The 19,879-nt window shown below is 41.0% G+C and overlaps 1 long non-coding RNA gene across 2 annotated transcripts; it reads left to right on the top strand.

Moving 5' to 3' along the window:
- The first annotated feature begins 17,306 nt into the window (after positions 1-17,306).
- Positions 17,307-19,403, top strand: LOC112166955. Of its 2 annotated transcripts, XR_005800191.1 has the most exons (4): positions 17,307-17,571; positions 17,892-18,136; positions 18,249-18,622; positions 18,829-19,403. It is a non-coding gene; the product is annotated as an uncharacterized LOC112166955 (long non-coding RNA). The 2 variants fall into 2 exon arrangements; XR_002923509.2 differs by having other exon boundaries at positions 18,249-19,403.
- The last annotated feature ends 476 nt before the right edge of the window (positions 19,404-19,879 follow it).

Below are 19,879 nucleotides of genomic sequence, written 5' to 3'. Positions count from 1 at the left end.
TGGCCTTGAACAAATCTTAATCTGGGTTTCAGCCCTTCTGCAATCAAATACACTCAAAATATATAAAATTCCAACTCATAACCCAAGAACATACCCAATTCTGTGTCACTAGTTTAACCAAATTACTGGGTTTCTCACAGATATCAAATTCAATGAGAAACAAACCAAGCACAGATTCATAGAAACGAGTGTGAATTAAGAGAGAAAGAGGGATTGCGTGACCTTATTGAGGACGCATTCTCGCAATGAATTCATGAGGCTGAGGCACTTGTCTTGGTCATATGGAGATTGAGAGATGCTATTGAGCAGATCCAGAGCATCCTGACAAGTTAATAAATTAATAATTCAGAATACAATTTAATCGCAAAATCAACTGCCAAACTTCCTAAAATCCACAATATATAGAAGTGACAATAGAAAAGAACACAAACATAGAGAGTCAAGTTATATGAGAAAAAAAAATCAAACCACTGGCAACTTCTTAGCAGACCCAGAAATACAAAAAGCCAATCGTTTATCTGTCGATCCTTCTTTGTTGTCTCCAGCTAATCCTTGCACTGGATATATGAAAAGCAACCTGATCAATAAAATTTAGAAATAAGGAAAATCAAACCAAATCAAAACCGAAACATTCATATCAAAACAAAGCACACAAATGTTACTGAAAATCATATATCTCTCCTCTAATCACAATGATCCTCAAATTTGATTTACTTTACAACAGCATACAAATGAAACACAAAGAAGTGAGCGATCAAACCGAGCGAGTGGGTAGTGAAAAAATTACAAGAATCTGACAGAAACAATTTTACATCAGAAGAACTTGTTATACTGGCTAGTGAGAGAATCCTTCATATTTGAATACAGACCATAAAGGGAGTACTGACCAAGGTTCTGTGCTTCATACCATGAGTTCAGAACGGATAGGTGCTTATCCGTGCCAGAAAATGCCAATTGGATCCTGAGGCTGCAATCCACAGTGCCTCCATGGGTTTTGCAGCTGTTTGTCTTGATTGCACAGTCCCGATTGTGCAGGCAAACGAAGCTGGAGCTCCCAGAACATTTGACGCACCCATCCCTTTTCCAATGCAGGTGCTGCAGCCTGCCCTGGTGAACTCAAGCACCTGCATAAATCAAAACACATTCACTACATAACCTAAACCACAAACCACGAACGACATTAACGAATTCAAACTCCAAATCCAATTGCAATTTCCTTGCTCACTTACAAGAGTAAAGCTGGTGACAGTGTAGGTACTATTGGCAACAAGAGCCGCAGTAGACCTTGTAGCATATTTATGCCCAGCAAAAGCAACCATATATCCCCCATAATTATCCTGCAAATTCAAAATCACAAACCACAATAAATCGATGGAATTCAAAACAAGTCAACATTAACTTAACTACAATCTGATACTTTCAGTGCTAAGCTTACAAAACTGAGACCAACATTTTGCAATTATCAATATCAAAATCAACATTAACCTTAAACCCATCAAATCCCCGTAGCGATTCACAAAATTAAAGGATCACCAAAACGAAACGCAATGGTTTAGAGAGAGAGAGAGAGAGAGAGAGAGAGAGAATGGACCGGAGCGAAAGAGGAGTTGACGGAGAGGGCGAGAGTCTAGTGTCGTACGGAGACAACTGGGAGGTGGAGTTAGCGCCGTAACGGGAGGCGAAGGAGATCCCGAAGCTGAAGCAGTCAAACCTGGCGACCTTGGTGTCGGAGCACGGGAGTAGATTTAAATCAACATCATCTTTCCAAAAGAAAATCTCAATAGCTCGAAATTCAAATAACTCGATGAATTAATAGGAGCAGAGGAGAAAATCTGAGTCGGAGTCGGAGTGAGAGAAGAACAAGATGGGTATCACAATATCCATCTTTCATTCTTTCATTCACAATTTGGGAATTGGGAGCGCGCCTATAATTTTTTGGAGACCGCGAAGTTGCCGCTTGAAAATTCACCAAGGAAAGATGTAAAATAGTTGGTCACTAATTGCAAAACGACAACATTTCCCTACAAGTGTCATTAAACTTGTAGCGGCCAAACATAACCTGGTCACTATCAATTATAGATTTGGTCACTAACATAAAATAATTAGGCGGGAGTTGGAAAAAATTTAGCGCTGACTATTTTAGTGACCAATGGGTAATGTTGGTCATTAATTCTATTCTTTTAGTGACCAGTTATAAGTTGGTCACTATGATTTGGTCACTAATGTCTATATTTGTTGTAGTGAAGAAAAAAAAACAAAACCCTAAACTCCCTTCACCAAAACTGCCACAAGCTGCTCCCAGCGCTGCAGCCTACAGCCCGTGCTAGCCTCCTGTGCTCCTGCTCACCTCTCTGTAGCCCTTCCCCTGTAGCCCACATCCCACGCTGCAGCCCTGCCCATGCAGCATCGTCGCACGCCTGCTGCCCCTGTAGCACAGCAGCACACTCGTTCCTGTGCATATTAGCCTGTTTGCACGCCCCAAAACATCTTGATTGGGACCTCAGATCAAAATCATTCCTTCATCAAAGTTGTTCATCTCTGTCTCTTCTATCTGACCTCCCAATTTCATCTCTATTGGAGTGGTTTTGAGACCTTTACACTATTTGAAGTGGGAGCTATTCAGAAGCGAATCTGCTCCAAATTTCAACAAGTTTTAAAGATTAAAGTTCCTGCTTTCTTGTCTTTTAAATTTCATTTTTTTCTGCAAGATTTGCAATATACAAACATGGGTTCGATTATTTAATAAGCAGAATTGTGGGGATTCACGCTAAACGAATTAAGAGCTTTTGTAATCAATGAGCTAAGAGTGTTCATAATAAAAGAACTAAGAGCGTTCATAATCAATGAACTAAGAGTGTTCATAATCTTCGGACTAAGAGCGTCCATAAGCATCAATTTTTGACCATATTAAACATCAATGTTTCGGTCTAATCCAAATATTCTTGGAAATTGATTTCTTGGTAGCATAGCTCAGAAATCTTATTATTATTAGTTTTCGTGGTAGTTTAGCTCCGAAACTAATTCGTTCTTCTTTCACCTTTTTTTTTAGGATGTCAAACTCGAACATACTCAATTTTGTTCCATTAGATTATGTAGGCAAAAGATACCTAATGTGGGCTCATGATGTTGAGCTCCGCCTTATTGCGCGTGACTTATTGCATACAATCCAAGAGCTTTGTCATAAAGGAACTGCTCCAGACCCTCAAACTAAGATCGACAATTCTAGGGTACTTGCCCTAATGATGCGTCACATGGATAGGGACCTCAGGTTTGAGTTCATGAATGAGGATAGCGCTATAAAGCTATGGCAAGCGCTTCGTGAACGTTATGGCAACGTTCGTGATTCCATCCCTCCAAATTTAGAAGCAGAATGGAATGATCTTCACTTCTCTGACTTTGATACAGTCATACAATTTTATTCGGAAGCTCTCCGCATCACAGGAATGATGCGCTTCTGTGGCAAGACGATCACAGAAGAACATTTGATTGAGAAAACCCTCAATACCTTCCCTGTCTATGCTATGAGGTCCTGTGATTTATTTCAGACTCATATAAATGCAAGACGGATCACAAGCTTTCAACAGCTTATTGAAGCTATGGAAATTGCTGAAAGGCAAGGCAACGAGCTTGTGAGAAGAGAAATTGATAGGATTCGAGATAGCTATCCAGAGCATCTACCTATGGCTAGAGAAAGTCGCCATAGAAGTCATGATCCATATAATCGAAATGCTCATGAAGGTAGTCGCCAAAGGCAACAATGACGCCACCGTAGAAGCTGTGACTTTGAGGGACGAAGGGTTGGAAACCATAGAGCCAATGTTGGCCATGGTCATAATTTTCCAATGCCTCCGGTCCTAGGGACCATGCACATTGCACCAATGCGCCTCAATCAAGGGAGAATCCTCTTCATGGTATCTATTTATGATATGGAACGTCTGATCAATGGACCTAAATTTGCAATGTACCTAAGAAGGTAGCCGCATCATCGTGATCAAGACATCGAGTTCAAAAAGACTTTAAATCTGGCGATGAAGACAAAATGCCGCAGATTTTTATTTCGAATAGTCTTTTTTTTTCTTCCAAGAATTATGTAATGACAATTATGCCTTAATCAATAAATGACAATTTTGTATTAACTCTTTCTCAAGTGGCGTATCCAATGAAGTATGATGTCTAGGAAAGTGATTGAGATTAGCGGTACTTAAGAGAGCCCCACCGACATCTCTCTCTACTTCCCTGGCCATATTTGATTGGAGTTACTAAATGGATCGAGTGACTACGACTTTTCTAAGTTTGATTTTTATTTTGGATTAGACTTTGGTTAAGAAACTTTGATGTAATCATTGGCTATTAATAAAGTGTCGATTCTTTTACTTAATGTCCGGGACATACCTTAATTCGAACTTTATTATTTGAAAGATATAAAAGCCAATGATTTTCATGTGGACACACATTGTGAGAATGGACAAAAGTTCCTTTGCATCACCTCTAATGACTACGGACATAAACGAGTATTAGAGAAACTTATGTGTCGCTCTAGTGGGTTGTATGCAACCACAATTTGCATCACTGAACCCAACCATGTCATGAGAGATGACTTATGGGATTATGACACATATAGGCTTTGGCATGACTGTTTGGGACACCCAGGTCACGATATGATGATACATATACCAAAGACTTCACACGGACATCTATTTTTCAGAACGAAAAGAAGTAAAAACCGAAATTCGGTCCAAGGAAGGGCACATGCACCACATGGCGCCATCCCTATGCACAACCGGCCATCAATGGCCTGCGTCGCCTACCCCCTGCAGCACAAAGGCTGCTCTTTAGCAAAATTAGGATCGAGACCATCCTATGCAAAGGACCCAACAGAAATATTTCCATTCTTACAAAGAATCCAAGGGGATTCAGTGGACCGATTCAACCAACGTGCGGACTGTTTGGATGTTGGTTGATGTGTGGACATGCTGGTCAAGTTTCGCGCTATCGCCCACTTGTAATGCTGCTTATGATGAACTCCTAGCCCAGAACATATGGCTACGGGCTCACTACCCAGATCATCCCATTCAGTCAATTTGACTTGATAATGCTAGAGAGTTTACATCGAAAATTTTCGATGACTATTGTATATCATTGGGTATTGATATCAAGTATCATATTCCCATGTACACAGCCAATTGGTCTTGCAGAAAAGCCACCATTAAAAGACTACGATGGAAGCCTGGACTTCGGTAATGCTCACCAATATTTCTGCTTGGGTTATGTAATATCGCATGCAGCTATGCTAATTCGTCTACGACTCATAGCAGCCACTCAACTTTTATTTGCGTTACAGCTAGTGACTGGGTTCGAGTCTAATATCTCGTACTTATGCATATTTGAGTGCACAGTTTATGTGCCAATTGGGCCGCCACAGCGCATCAACATGAGTTATTGCAATGAATGCATATATATATATATATTTGTGTTGGACATAAGTCTCCAACCATAAGTCCACTATGTAGAACCCTTGACAGGCGATCTCTTTTTCGCTGGATTTTCAGATTGTCACTTTGATGAGACAATCTTCCCGTCGTTAGGGGGAGATTAGAACGTCAACGTTCAACAGGAACTACAAGAATTGTTGTGGTCTATCCCCACTATATCTCATCTTGATCCCCTAAAAGTGATGAGATCACATATACCTGCTGCAAACATGTCTGCAAGGATTGATGTCCCCACAAGAGGACATGGTGCCACCCAAAGAAGATGGGTACGGCACCACTACCATGGATGGTGGTATGGTGACACACAAAGGTGGCATAATGGCGTCATAGGCCATGGGTTCCTCTACTGAGCGTAGGAGACCCATAGGTTCAATGGATTCTCGCCCTAGGAAGAGAGCGAGTTTGGCACAACTTGATCCATTGATCATTGATACTCAAAATCCGTCTCATGAGAATATTCTGGAGGACGCCTCATTGTTAGAACCAATTCATGAGAATATAGAGATCTCTACGAATTACACTAGTGTATATGAAGATGTGGAATTATTGAGACCAATGACATCGAACCTTACTCCGTTGAAGAATGCTAACGTAGAGAAAATTGGCCTAAATGAAAAGATGCGATCCTGGTTGAATTGGATTCACTAACGAAGAGGAAGGATTTTGGGCCTGAGATGCCAACACCTCTTAACATAAAACCTGTTGACATTATAGGTCTTCGTTAGATAGCGTGATGAGAAAAAGAGATGATAATCTCGCCTTATGGCACAAGGCTTCTCACAAAATGCCCTGGAATCGACTACGAGAAGACATATTCTCTCGTAATGGATGTCATTGCACTCCACTACCTTGTCAGTTTGGTAGTTTCTGAATAACTGAACATGCAGCTTACGAATATGGTCACTACGTATCTCTATGGGGATCTAGATATGAAATATAATGAAGGGTCTTGTGTACTTCATTTACCCAAATCAAGTGGTTCTTGACCACGGAGCACGTTTGCAATAAGGGTGAAACGCTCACTAAAGTGACTACTTAATTGAGAAGGGATATGATGAACTATGCCCTGCGTTTTCATGACCAGTTCTGGATTTGCAATTGTCACGGTTTATGTTGATAAACATAATTGGAACCTTTGAGAGTTAAGGGAGACCGCTGAATACCTGAAATCCGAGTTTGAGATTATCTGGGGAGAACACAGATTTGTCTAGATTTAGAACTTGTATACCTTGTCAATAAATGCTTTGCATTTTGATAAAGTCAAAGATGCACTCCCATGGTCGTCCGTAGTCTTGACCCTAAGAGGGATACGTTTCGTCCCATGGATGATGACGAAGACGTGTTAATTGGCATAAATGTCTTACCTAAGTGCAATAGGCGCATTATTGTACTTAATACAATTCAAGACCGGACACCTCATTTGTTATGAACTTGTTGGCTAGATGTTGCCCAACGCCAACGCAAAACCATTGGACTGGTATAAAGTCTTTCGATACTTGAGAGATACGATTGATATGGGCTTGTTTTATCCCTACAAAGAGAAAAGAAATGACGGAAGTATGGGGTCAGACCCCACAAGGCAAAATGCCACCTTCCGTGATGAAGACTTCGGTGCCGCCGTCCATGGTGGCCGACGTTCTCCTCCTCCCCTCCATCAAAATGACAATGATGTCTTGATGGGTTTTGCTGATGCAGGGTATCTCTCTAGCCCTCACAAAGGTCGCTCCCAAACAGGTTATGCCTTTACCATGGGAAGCACTGCGATATCTTGGAGGTCTACAAAGCAGACCCTTGTTGCTACTTCCTCAAATCATGCAGACATTATCGCTCTACATGAAGCCGTGCGAGAATGCATGTGGCTAAGGTCTATAATTAGACACATTCGAGGAACTTGTGGTTTGAAGTCTACCACAGATGAACCTACATGCATTTAAGATAATGCAGCATGTATTGAGCAAATGAAATTAGATTTCATCAAGGGCGACAACACCAAGCATATGTCGCCTAAGTTCTTTTACAATCAACAACAACAATCACTTCTAAAGATTGAAGTAAATCAAATCCGATCAGAGGATAATGTAGCAGACTTATTTACCAAGTCGTTACCTAAATCCACCTTCAAGAAACATGTGAAGAGCATCGGATTGAGAAAGTTATCCTAACTCCCATGATTGTAGCAATCAGGGGGAGATATCGACATCAGGGGGAGGTATGATGTCTACATGTTCGATCTTGAAGAGTGAAGGACATGTTGTGCTCTTTTTGTCCTTCGACCAGGGTTATTTTTGTCCCACAGGGTTTTTGTTACCTGGCAAGGTTTTTAGTGAGGCGACGATCAAAACGTCATCACCAAGTTTGAGCGGCACAAGGGGGAGTATTGAAGGAAGTTGACATCAGGTGTGCCTCTTCAAACTAGGGTTTAGTCCTTGAGTTGTAATAGGAGAAGGTTCTAGATTTCCTAGTTATGTTCGGATTCTATTACCTTTTGTGTACTCTGTAAATCCTTATAAATAGGGCTCCTATTATCAATAATACTACTACAATTCTCCTATCAATTCTCTCTGCAATTCCAATTTACTTAAACATACACTGTAATTACGTCACACTCTTGGTCTCTACTACCAATCTTATCCCTAAAGTTTCAATCGTTTTCACTTGAATTAATCAATGTGGTCCTTCTTAATTATAAAGGATCTTATCATCTTCAAAACACATTTGCTAATAAGTTCTGACTATTGCACCTTTCCCAATATCTGAATCATTACAACTAAGTGTTACTTTTTTTTTTTTGAATCCAACAAAGTCAACTCTTAATTGAATAGAAACATGCTTACACAGTACAAAAATCTGCTATATAAAACAGCAGCTAGAAGAAAATCAGTAGTAAAGTAAAATTGAACATCTCTAAGAGTAGAAGCATAAGTAGCTAGCCGACACTACAAGAAAAGTTGTCTACCACAACATCACAATAATCCTCTAAATGTCGTTGTTACTAACAGTCTTCCACAACGTGTAAAGAATGTGCGTTGTAAAGAATGTCCACCTCAGCTATGCTCCTCCAATCCCTCGTGTACCTCCTGCCGAACCATTGACCTCGGGTTCCGGCTCCGATGATCAGCGCCAACCACCGCGTAGCTGAGAAGGAGCTTTGGGATAAAAATCTACGCATGACTTCTACAAAAGTCCTGCATCTCAGAGAAAAGTTCTAGAGATTATTCTCTTTTCTAATGCTGATTATTTTGTGGCACTGTGGACCAAATGGTGATGCTCTATGCTTTCATTTGTAAATTCTGAGAGTCGTCTTAGTTTTGACTTTGTAGTCCCATGAAAGAACATTCAGTAGGAAAGAAAATTGGTGGTATATGTTTGCATTTTGTTTCTTATACTTGGTATTACAAAAATTGGATGAGGACATGAAGCGCCGAGAGCTTTTGGTATGCTACATATCCCGATCAAGAACTTCATGGCTTGGTACCTGATCAATGGAAAGAGATGGGATGGCAGGGAAGAGATCCATCTACTGATTTTAGGTTCCATTTCCCTCTATTCCTTTGTTGTTCTGCAGCTAATTTCTTCCTAGTTTCCTCTTTCCGTTTGTGGCATTTTCTTATTTGGTTACTTTGGATGATTTGCTGATAGAGGTGCTGGATTTATTTCTTTAGAGCTCTTGTTCTTTGCAAAGACATTTTCGCTAAAATCCTAAATTTGATCTGCAACAGATTGAAACCTGAAGAAATATGTTTCTTTCTTAATACTACATTTATGATATACTTTTGCTTTACTATAATACTGTAGGGCTCTGCCGTACTGGTATGTAGGTCAGGAAGTTGAAATACTATTCATGTATTGTCAATTATCAATGATGCACAAAGAATTCAAAACGCTGTCATGTATGTTTTGTAAAGAAATTATGTATCAAACAATGCCGTACTCTAAATGAAATGTATATTTTTCTTTTATATGGTTATAGCGTACTGATATTGGCATGTGAATGTGCTTAAGTAATTATACATGTGTACAGGTACAGGTAAGAAGAACCCAGCAATCTAGGTGCAATATATTGAAACATTATAACAACGCATTCAGTAATATGACAACATACCATGTATGTTGTCGAAAACTAAAGACAACATATCGAGAGTGTTGTTAAAAATTACAACACGCGGTTGAAACATTGTCGAAAATTTACGACAACGTGCAAAGCACATTGTTGAATACTTACGACAACTAGCTTCGCCTATTTTCAACAATGTGCAAGCGTGATGCTAAGGATTTTTAACGACTCTGACATCTACATTATGTGCCGAATGTTGTCGAAAGTGATTCATAACATGATTTGCATGTTGTTAAACATGTTTTTTCTTATAGTGTGATGCGTTACCATATTTCCTTTTCGACCTATATAACTCACCTTCAAGTTGGTCTGAACACCCAACAGAACCCCAACATCCTCATAAATCCTACCCAACGTAGAAGTGTTGGTGGGACTGTGAGTATTAAGTTTTTGTTGCCCCTCCATTGTATCCGTTTCCAAGATAGCTGGCAGGAAACCATGATCTCGAGCAAACTACAAAACCTGTTTACATGCCAGCACCTCCGCATGTTCTGGAGATAACAGTCCCTTCGGAGGACAAGCTCCCCTAGCCAACATTGTACCGCATTCATCCGTGATACAAATCCCAGCCCGCCTGTCAGGGTTTGATGATGGAAAGCTCCATTCACATTTATTTTTAGAAGCCCTGTAGCAGGTGTAGCCCAGTGCACTACCCTTGAACTAACAAGTCTACTCTGGACCTGTTTCATAGTATGGAATCAAAACTCTTGTAGTCTTGAAATCAGACCCAACTTTACATCAGAAGCCTTACTTCTTTTTGGATTCCAGATCCTCTCATTCATTTTCGTCCATATTCCCCAAAGCAAGAATAAAAATCCCCAAACTGAGTTAAAGACAAATCTTGAGCACATCGATTTAACCTAGAAATGACATCCCTATGCACAATCTGAGGGTTATAGCATACCTGTTGTATGATAGCATTTGATTGAACCACTTCTTTCGTGAAATGGCACTCTCTACATAGATGGAGAGTAGTTTCACTGTGAACCTCACACACACACACACACACACACATGAGATTCTAAAATACTCTTTTTGAAGCCAAGCTGCCTAAAGATGGCAAGATATCAAGACACACATGCCACATATGGATCTTTGCCTTATTTGGTATAGACACTTTTCAGAACTTCTTCCAACACACACTACCCACTAGTAAGAGTAAAGGACAACAACTTGAAGAATGAACAAAAGCATAACGATAAGTAGTCTTTACCGAGAACTTCCCATCATGTGAAAGCTTCCAAACCAACCAGTCCACCACATTACGACTACTTAAAGGGATTGCAGTGATAGCAGCCGCCTCCTCCACCGAGAACAACCTGTTAATCCAAGCAACATTCCACACTCCCGTACTCACCATTAAATCGTTCACCTTACTGACCTCCGTTGTAGCTAGTGCTGACGCTTTAGGTTTACCCCTAAGGAGAGCAACAACCCAATAGCCAGTAAAAATATCAATGCTAGACCCATTACCCACCTGCCAATAGTAGCTGTCTTATGAGAGGTTTCTAGTAGAAAATATATTCCTCCACGAGTAAGAAGGACAGGCATGCTGTAAAGCCTCCCAAAATGATCCATCAGGAAAATATTTCGCTTTGTACGCCAAGCTTGTTTGGCCAACATAGCATAATTGAAGTTGGAGGGACTACAAAAACCTAATCCACCTTCTTCTCGCGGGTTACACAAAACATTCCAATTTTTTCAATGAATCTACCATTTATCTAAGGTGCTACCCCACCAAAACCTTGCACACATCTGTTCCAGATCCTCACAGAAACTCTGAGTCAATTGAAAGACACTCATAGCATACATAGGTAGTGCTTGGGCCACTACATGTATCAAGATATCCTTCCCTGCACCACTTAAAAAAATCTTCCCTTGCCAAGCAGACAGCTTCTTCGCCAATCTCTCCTTAATATAATGGAAAGTTGAGATTTTCTTGCGACCCACATATGTGGATAAACCTAAGTACTTTTCATGTGAGTCCACAACTACCACCCCCAATAGACCAGAAATCTCCTCCAGCATATCCTCAATCACATTCTTACTAAACACCACTGAACTCTTAGCAAAATTTACCAATTGTCTAGAAGCCCGTCCATAAGTCTCCAAAACCTCCTGTAATTCGTAACAAGCCTCTAAGGAGGCTTGAGCATAGAGCATACTATCATCCACGAATAACAAATGGTTCACCAAGGGAGCATCAGTACATGCCTCAATCCCGGGTAGTAAACCAGAGACCTGCTTTTGTTGCAACAGTGCAGAAAAACCCTTAGCTCCAAGGAGAAATAGATAGGGAGACAGAGGATCTCCCTGTCGTAATCCCCTAGTTGGAGTAACATATCCCCGTGGCTTACCCCTCACCAAAAATGAGTACCGGACAGTACATACACATTGCATCACAACATCAATCCAACTCTTTGCAAAGCCAAAATGAATGAACACTCATTCCAGAAATGTCCATTCCATCATGTCATATGCTTTGCTTAGATCCAACTTCAGAGCCATGTAGCCATCATTACCATCCCTCTTGTTATGCACAAAATGAACCACTTCATTTGCTACCAGAATATCCGTAATCAGCCTACCTAGAATAAAAGCACTATGGAAAGGAGATATCACTGAACGTAAAACTACCTTTAGCCTGTTAGCAATCACTTTCGAATATATTTTGTAAATTACATTGCATAAAGCATCATCACGTCTCTAGATATCTAGCCAAAATCAAAATAGAGTTCCGTAATTCAGAATCTGGAGCTCAGCCTCTTTCATACATCAAGTGTGAACCTTGGAATGAACATAATTTAGACAGTTCTAAGAAAATTCAACTGCTACAAGTATCAACTACTAAGGTTGAGCTCTCTCTTCTATTAGGCTCACTTGTATCGAACCATCCCACTCGAATCACCCTTTTATTTACACGCTTGTCCTTCCAAGTAAGAGTATCCATGCTAAAGTTATGGAAATGTGGAACTGAAGACACCCTATGAGGAAATTAGCTCAGGAATCAAGTGAAGAGGAATAGAACACATGTCCCTAGCTACTCATTCAATATGCAAAAGGAACTTACAATACCAAACCATATTTAATATCCATTTAATTTTTTGAAGCAAACACTAGTACTAAGTTCTTTTTTAGTTGAACTAAATTATCATCTTTTTAGATTTACTAGTGCATAATTTGTTAATACTTTTTAAAATTAAACATCTATCATTGAATCTTAACCTTCTTATGTTGACACTTGACACCTAACATGATTTAGGGAATGAGCTTAGTTGGGTGACCATCACTGTAAATCTTTTATGAGGTACTGTGTTGACTTACAGTTTTTGAAATTAGCTGGTTAAGGTTTTCAGCGCTACCATGGAGGAGGAATGTGTTTAAAATTAACAAGTATTATAATTTTATATTAGGGTTATTATCACAAATGGTACCTGAATTTATCCTCTATCTTATCGATGATACCTGAACTTCAATTTTGATCACAACTAGTACCTGAACTTTTCGATTTCATGTCAAATGGTACCTATCACTAACTTCCGTTAAAAACTAACATGTGCAAAACACATGACCTATATTCAAGAGTAGTTTGACGAAAATACCCATTTAAATAATTTTGTTTACTAGATATTTTAATCAATTAATATGTTAATAAAAATAGAAGTTCAATTAAAAATGTATCTCTACCCTCTTATGAAAAAAAAATTTAAAAATAAGATCTCAACAAAAATTAATTAATTTGTTTTATAGATATAGACAAAACATTTCAAATAAAACTATAAAACATTTTTTCTTTGGACAAACTATAAAACATTTATAGTTTTATTGATATTTCCGCTACCTGTCAAGTAGAATACAAAGGGCGTCAGAGGGAGACCGCGTTGGGCGGTCTTGTCTTCTCTGATGCCTAAGTTAATCAATGTATTTGTGCTGACAGAATAACAATAGGTAAGTAGTAAATGCGTAATTAATGAGGAGAGAGGAGAGAACATTTTATAGGTAGGGAAGAGGCTGACCTCTTCCATGTTTTCGATGTGTGACTGATATGCTTCAGTTCCCAGCTTCTGGAGCTTCTGATGCTATCTTGACACGGCGAGTGGCTCATTATAGCTAATTATGCTTGGCAAATGCTCATGTAAGTACATCCCGCTAGCGGAGTTGTGCTTAGCAGAGACTGCCTCACTTGCAAGATGAAAAGGGAGAAGTTCTGCTAGCGAAGTTGCGCTTAGCGGAGACTGTCACTTGCAAGAAGGGAGAAGTCTGGCTAGTGGAGTTGCGCTTAGCAGAGACTGTATCACTTGCAAGATGAAAAGGGAGAAGTCCCACTAGCGGAGTTGCACTTAGCGGAGCGTCGATGATTGGTATACTTGGCCTTTTGATGGTTACTTCGGATAGACGCTTCGTCTGACGGCGCCCGACACGTGGCCGTCATGTACTAGGTTAGCGTGTGGGATAACATCCCCGCAGCACGCCCGCCTCCTCGCCAGTAATGCGAGTAATTATTGATTTTGTAACTGAGGCGACGCCTCAGTTAATCCAGAGAGTAAGTGCGATCGTGGGGCACGTGTACAGGTGTCGTGCGATGTCATTTTTCAGCGGATGGCCTAGATTTGTTTGATGTTGATGTAAAAGAGAGGGAAACCGAGTGGTTCGATACCTTCTGTACTTAGAACTGATATCATCGTCGTCTTCAAGCCTTGTTCTCTGATAGTCGAGGAGTGATTTCTGCAAATCAGGAGAAAGCGTCTTTCGGTGAAGGAAAGAGATCCTTGGAAGTGAAGGCATACATCCCAAGCGTACCAGATCTTCCATATTTACAGGTTGGTGATCCGAGTTTCTTTATTTCCTTGTTTTCTGTCAGTTTCTGGTTTTGCTACTTGGAGTGATTTGTTCCATTCCTTGGTGTGTTTTAGAGGTAGAGTGATTTTTGGGGATAGGATTAGGTGTTTGACAGAGGGTTGAGGTTTTGTGCTTTGTTAGATGGTCGAATCTGGGTTTTTAGTGTATATGCATTTTGTTCTTGTTTTGGTACTTTCTGGGTTTTCTGGGTATGGTTGTTCTTGATGTTCTTGACTGAAAACTGCCATGGGGTTAGCTTAGATCGTTGTTGAACTAACTGACCTGGGTTTTGGGGTTTGTGATGGGTAGCGTCGTAGATATCTCGAGCAGTGAGGATTCCGGGTCTGACATGTCGCTCAGCGTGGCAGATAGGATATTTATTGACTCGTTGTATCCGTTTGCCCATGCAGGAACCTCATTGTCCGATCCGCTAGATATCGAGCCGCTACAGACCATACCCTGGGAAGTGGCAATGGGTCATGCCGGGCGCCCCAAGAGTTCTAGGGTAAGGGAGGAGACCGCCGCCCGCCATCATCATGAGGAGAGGCTAGCCAGTAACAGGCCACTAGTGGTTCCGCTGAGGGGGGAAAGGTTGGCGGGGAAGAGATAAAGTCAGCCTGGGTTCTACGTGACAGTACCGCAGTTGACGAGGCGGGAGGGTCGATGACTATGGCCGCCGTCAGCTATCTGAAGCGGGTGTTTCGCCTTCCTAGTGTAGTGAAGTTGCGCCCGCCAACTGCTGACAAGAGGGCTTCTATTCTGCCAGCGGAGTACAATGCCGTTCACGAGGCCATCTTCCTCCAAGGTGTCACCTTTCTGCTACTCCCCAACCTTCAGATCCTAGTGTGTGAGTTCAATCTTACCTTTGGGCAAATTTGCCCTAATATGTGGCAGTTACTGATGGCGCTGAACTTGCTTTGGCATCTATCTGGGTGTGAAGGGCCGACCATGGCGGAGGTACTCCATTTCTACGAACTTGTCTACGTGAGGCGACTAGGGTGTAGCAGACAGGTGAACCTCACTCGCCGACAGGGGGCACCCAAGTTGATAGGGAACTTGAAAGATTAGATGTCTTCTTGGCGGGCGACCTTCTGCGTTGCGACCTTGGGCTGGGAGTATAACGCATGAGCAAACGATGGTGCGCCGGCGTTTAGGATTAAGTCGGAGTTTCAATCAATCTGAGGTTGTCACTAGCCTCCGCTGACCAAAGTTGGCAGAAAATGTTTGTATGATATGCTTGTATTTTATATCTTTTTCCTAATCATTGGTTCTCTGTGCAGCAAGTTTGCGCTTCAACTTAACGCGTGAGGAACAGTGCCGCGTGGTAAGGATTAAAGGTTGTTGGCAGAACCACAATCTTCTCGACCTCCTCCTGCTCACTGGTTGGGAGCTTGGTCAACCTACAATTGACGTGCGCCCTTGGTAAGTAACTCCCGCTGACTTGTGCCTTTGCCCAATTTGTCCCAGGTTGACTATCGTTGTGCTTGTTTTAGATACACCGCCGGGTAACAAAGCGAGCCGTGACGCATTTGACAAAACCATGGACTGCGCTGAAATTAACAACTTTTTGGAGGGCATGAACGCGGCTGGGCTGGCACCCAAGAAAACTGTCTTCGATCTGCAGACCCCGACGGTGAGTGAGTCAGAGACTCCGGTGGTGATGCCGATGCTGCACCACTCTCATCTCAGTGTCGACGGTTCGCCTGTGGTTCAGGCGGAAACTAACGCAGATCGTGGGGCTGCCGGCGGTAGCATGGTACAGGCTGCCCCTGAGAAGGTAAGGGAGAGAGTGCCCGCCAACCGTCGTGGGCCCTAGAAGGAGAGGGTGGTGTCAAGGAGGGAGCCCGTTACCATTGCGGTGTTGGAGCCGCAGGTAACCTCGAGGCCTGTCACCGCTGGTGTCACACGGGTAGTTCTTCAAAGGAAGCGGCGGCAGAACGACGCCGATGAGGCAGACGAGGTAGATGATGCAGAGACCATCGGGGCCCGACAACAGAAGAAGGCGAAGCAGGCCTCACAGCCGGTGATTGTGGCTGTCGCTGGGGAGGTGCAGCAGGGTGGTCTGGACTCATTCTTTGCATATGCAAAATTTCTGACCGATCCCGAGCGGGAGTTCTTGTTCCACCTCTGTGAGCGGCTTGGGTTCGGCGTGCTGGACAGGACCGTTCGCTCGACGGTCGTTCAGCAGTCACCGTTCAGCTCGGCATTTGGGCATCTGTCTGTTGGGCTACACGAGCTGTTCCTGGCGGCATCTACCCAACCTCGGGTTGAGCGGCAGCTGAGGGAAGAGATCAAAGGTCTCAAGAGGGAGTTAGTGGAGGCCAAAGACAAGTTAGCGGATGTTGAGTGGCGCCCGACCAAGGCAGAGTGTGACGCGTTGGATGCCCGCGACAAGCTTAACGTTGTCGTTGAGCGGGACCTGGAGCGGAACTGTTCTAACTTACCATCACGATACAGAGTCTCAACTGCCGTTTTAAGAGCGTTGCAATTGTTGGTGTTGTGCCCGCTGTCCTAGTGGTATTTACACCACTAGCCAGTGTATCTTGGTTTTCCCACTCTTGGGTACTTTCTAGGAGGTGGCGGTGGGATATGGTCTTTGCACTAGTCGTATATCTCTTCATACGAGGCCGTGAGGACTGTAAACACTGCGTACCCACTACTACAAATCCCTTTATAGACATCGCCTGACTGACATCAGGTTAACCAAAATCTGATGTTATAAGTATTTTGACATCGCATTCTCTTATTTCTAATTTCTAACATGGACATACACATCGGGCCTTACGGCGACTGATATAATTTATTTATTTTTAATTGCGGGAACCTCAAAATTAGAAAAGTGAAGCGCGCTCCTCTGTTAAGAGTTTTGGAGAATGAAAACTTCCCACTTTCCACGAAAAACAAAAAAAAATCAAATTCCCACGTCCTTAAGACCTGAACTGATCTGTCACCGAAATCTCTCCCTTCTTTCGGCTACCTCTCTCTCTTTGATCTCTCTCTCTCTCTCTCTCTCTGATCTCTCTCTCTCTGCAATTACCAAAGGCCAAAAATTTCTCAGAAGACCGAATTCTTGTTACAAAGGAATCCAACCCAAGCGCAATGAAGCCCGACTTCATCCTCCTCGATGTAAGCTTCCTCTTCTACCATACCTTTTCTATTACTAATTTCTTTAATTCATATTTGATTTACTCTCTTAGAAGCTATTCCGTTTTTATTGTGGTTTTGTACGTCAAATCAATAATCACTCTAATCAATCAACATGAAAAGGACAACAAGGACTTCACCCAATTGCTTTCGTAATTGCCTTTTCTTTGCCCGTAGTTTGTATTTGGTTTTGATTGATGAGTAGTGCTGAGATTAGTAGAGAACCTTGAACCTGTAATTTGTAAATGTTTTTGGATGGTTTTGTGAATGGTGGATTGTGTATATTTTGCTTGATTTTGCAGGTCTGATTTATAATTGACAAGCCTGAACCAAGACCTTCTTATCACATCTACCATTTGGTTCATTCTTATCTTCGCATTTCGTATCATCCTATTGCAATTTCCATTTCATATATATTATTTTTTGAACTCTAGAAATTGAGTTCTGAAAAACTCGGCAACTCCCCACATTTGTTGCAGTTACCATAAGTTTCGAATTCTAATTGTACTCTCCCTCTAAATCATTGCTGCACGGAGCACATTTGAAGGTAGGAAACTCTCTTTCCATCCTTTGTTTTTTCTACATCCCTGTTTAATTGGGTGTTTGATTAAGTACATACTTTATGGAGTATCATTAAATTCCTTCATCAATCTTTGAAGGAGCCATTGGTGAACAACTGTAGATCGGCAAAAAGGAGGGAGTTGAACTATTGAAGAACTTGAAGGAAAACCTCAATTGATCTGCTTTTACTCATTATATGTGTTTTTACTTGGTATATAATGCGTGACATCAATTGGAAATTGCAGGTTCACTTGGAACTTAAATGAATTGAAGCATCTAACAATTAAGGATGAGATGACGCCGTTTTGTGTCTTTATTTTCTTAAGTTTTGCACTATGAATGTGTCTACAGTAGATCGGGGAGAAAGAACAAGAAGAAAAATTAAGAACAGCAGCCCCATAAGGAAAAGCTGTGGACAAAGCAAGTGACCTTGAATTTGCCTTGCATTTTTGCAAATGCTGAAGACATTGAGGTTTTATTTTCTTTCTTCTTGTTTTTTCTTTCTTTCTATTTTTTTGGGTACTGTAGTTCATTCCCCAAAACCGTTATTATCTTTGTTTTCAAATTTTTTTTTTAAAGAGGAGAATAGGACCTAGTTGGTGGATGTGAAGCTTTTTTCAATTTCTTTTGTAGTTGTTTCACTAAAATCATCATTATGTTTGTTTGTTTGGTTATTAGATTTGATATGCAAGATGAGATGAAAATTGGAGTACTAGACATGGTTATATATGCGGTGACAACTTTCTTAAAATGTGGGCTTCAGTTTGATTTCAAGATGATTTAATTAAATTTACAATCCATAGGTGCTATGGAATTACAACATTCGAGTTGAAGTACATGGACAAAAATGGTGTTATATTTGCTCGAGTGCTATGAAACGTTGTTTTCCTGCATCTATTCCTGAGATTATGTGTTTTGGCGTTATTTTACTTGTTGCATTGGTTTCACTAGATAATTCAAGGGGTTGCTGCTCTATTGGATTTGCACAAGGATTTTCTGCAATGTTTTGTGCAAGGAAGAGTTGTTCTTCTCTCATTCCAAGGGTGCTTATTCATATAACATTTTAATTATATTAATTCTTGGGTACCAATTTGATTTCAATAGCCAAGATATTTAATTTTGATCGGTTGAACTTTTGTTGCTTTCCATTATGTAAGTTATTTATGTTTTTTGTTACTAAGAGGTCAGGCCTTATGTCCCCCTCTCTAGCTATTGTATTTTTTTTTTGTGCTAATAAACAATACCTCTTATCAATCTCGATTTACTTTTATTCTCTATTTAATATGAGCAATAAGAACAGCTCTTTTAGTATGTGAACGGTTGTATTAATCTTATCTTGAAGTACAAAAGTTATTAGTTCTATAGTAAGGATTGAAGTTAAAAGGGATGCCAAAAGACTAGATAACAACAGGTTTAAAAGCAATTAGTGGTGTAAAGATGTATTTGTAAACAGAAACTAGTAAATAACTGATGTCAAATTCTTCTTAGACATCAAATATAAGTAAAAAACTGATTTGGTTTCAGGACTCCACATTAGGTGAAAACAACTTACCGATGTTAAAGTAATGTGAGACATCAGAAGTTGGTGCTTAGACATCGATAATTCTAGGTAGTCATGGGTTTATAGTATACATAGGACATCGTTTTCTTGTAAATCTATGTTGTCTAAACATGGTATAGACATCGGCCAACAACTGATGTATAAACACATAACATTAGACATCACTTA

The sequence above is a fragment of the Rosa chinensis genome, chromosome 5, assembly GCF_002994745.2.
Source record: "Rosa chinensis cultivar Old Blush chromosome 5, RchiOBHm-V2, whole genome shotgun sequence".
NCBI lineage: Eukaryota > Viridiplantae > Streptophyta > Magnoliopsida > Rosales > Rosaceae > Rosa > Rosa chinensis.
The sequence above is the reverse complement of the archived record's forward strand: the minus strand, read 5'-3'. Positions and strand labels throughout refer to the sequence as shown.